Raw genomic sequence first — 2,571 nt, 5'->3', positions numbered from 1 at the left:
TGGAGGGGAATAGTTTTCTTAAGGGGGATATTGTGCATTCAGTGGAATCGATCTTTTACTTTCTATTGCATTATATTTTTATATATCCAGGTATATTTTTTACACTCATAAATTTATGCATAACATATTAATTATTTTTTTTGAGTATATGTTTTTCACGACCCAAAACGAGTCGTGAGTGACACCCACACTTAACCTACTAGGTGAGCGAACCAACAAATCTAAACCCCAACATTTACCAATAGTTCAACTATGAATAACAAAAATAATGCGGAAGATCCAAAACTTATTAATGTAACCAAGTAAATAAGCTTCTAAAGTTTAACACTTATTATCCCCAAAATATGGAAGTCATCACATCAAGAACATCTATCCTCAAATTAGCAAGTCTAAGATTATTTAAGAAACCAAATTAAGTAAAAGGATGGTCCATGTCCGAAATTCAAAGACATCAAGACGTGAATGAGAGAATCCAGCACGAGCTAGAAATAATAGCTCACCCTGAACTCTGATGTGCTGGAGACTGACTAGAGCTGAGGGCGAGTCGAAGTCGATGGTACACTTGCTGCACTCCACAAAAGAACAAAGAAGAAAATACAAGTAGGGGTCAGTACAAGGAACACGTACTGAGTAGGTATCATCGGTCAACTCAAAATAGAAATCAATATATAATGAATAATAATATAAAATCAACTACAATACTTAACAGGTGGCAAGCAACAAACACATGAACCATTGACAACAACAACACCATAATAGGTACACCATCAATCACAACATCAAGCACACCTGTGAGGACTCATGCCTCCACACCATACTCATTTGGAAAATAGGTTCCTTGAGATTAAGTATATTAAGTTACTTCAAGATTTCTTGCCTTTAATGTTATTGTGTCGGAACGTGACACTCCGATCTCATAATACCGTGTCGGAACGTGACACTCCGATCCAATAATACCGTGTCGAAACGTGACACTCCGATCCAATTATCTCATTCTTTTATTTCATCAAGCCTTCTTATTCAAGGCGTCATTTTAATAGAGAGATTTCAGGATTAGAAATTCAACAGTCTCATAATTTTAGGCCAACCACAAACCACACATTCAAAACATACAACCACACAATCAAGTACATAAGAGACTTTACAATATCACCCAATACATATCAATCGCTATTTAGAGTTTATCTATCACATAGAAATAAACCATAACCTACCTCCACCGAAGAACCGAAGTCAAGCAACTACTTTTCCAATGTCTTTCCCTTCCTTATTGCCTCCGAACCCTTCCGATCTATCAAGTATATATATATATATATAAGGTGTAAGTTAACGAGTCTACATACATCATATTACTCTATGTCTAGCCTAGACCCAAAATTCACCTAACTTTATATATATATATTTCCTAAATTTCAAACCTAAGAGTAAGTATTAATTCCTCCAATTAGCACAATTTTAATAATAATCATATAATACAATACACCAAATATTTAATTACCTATCTCAATATATCAACCTTTAATTTCTTATATCATAACAAAATTTTATAATATTAAAATTAGGCCACTGGTTACGAAACCAGTGGCAGAATATTAACCCTCGAAGACAATTTCCTAATTTCCCACTAACATTACCAATTGAAGCCACTGGTCACGACACCAGTGGCACACATGCATAAATCTCTTTTTCTCTAATTGTTAGTAGCCACCATCTGCACATTACCCTTAATTCATAATATGTTATTAACAATTGAAGCCACTGGTCACGAGACCAGTGGCACACGTGCATCATCACTTAAAAAATTCAGTAGTTATACAGAAAATGTACCCCAAAAAATATATGCACGATGTTCTGTTGATGTTCCCGTGATTTTCCTTCGTTCCACCCGCTTTTCTCCGCTTCCCCTCTTTTCTTTTCTTTACAAATTATTTGTTAGCCTAATTATTATACTCATCTAATTATAATAGTGATAAAAGTGACCCACTATTAATTATAATATTATTTCTTAACCATTAACTAAATAAATTAGTAAAACTACCCCACTAATTTCATAATTATAATTATGAGTAGTCCAAAACACCCACTTAAATCTATCGGAAAGTAATTTTCTAACATAAAAATTTCTAGTGCTCAAACCGACTAAATGGGTTGTTACAATAGATACCAATTTACCCATCGTTCGTCCTCGAACGATCAAAAAGAAAGGCAAGGGCGAGAAAGAGTACCTGAATCTGTAAAAAGATGTGGATATCTTTCTTGCATATCAACCTCACTCTCCCAAGTGGACTCTTCAACTGGCCGATTCTTCCACTGAACCTTGATAGATGCAATCTCCTTTGATATCAACATTCGAACCTCCCTATCTAGAATAGCAACAGGCTCCTCCTCATAAGACAGATTCTCATCAAGAAGAATTGCATCCCAACGAATAATGTAGTTTCCATCACCATGGTATTTTTTTAGCATAGACATATGAAATACCGGGTGCACTCCTGACAGTCTTGGAGGCAAGGCTAATTCATAGGCCACCTCCCCCACGCGCTTAAGTATTTCAAACGGTCCAATATACCT

Source organism: Solanum pennellii, chromosome 1, assembly GCF_001406875.1.
Source record: "Solanum pennellii chromosome 1, SPENNV200".
NCBI classification, from domain to species: domain Eukaryota; kingdom Viridiplantae; phylum Streptophyta; class Magnoliopsida; order Solanales; family Solanaceae; genus Solanum; species Solanum pennellii.
This window is presented reverse-complemented; position numbering follows the sequence as displayed.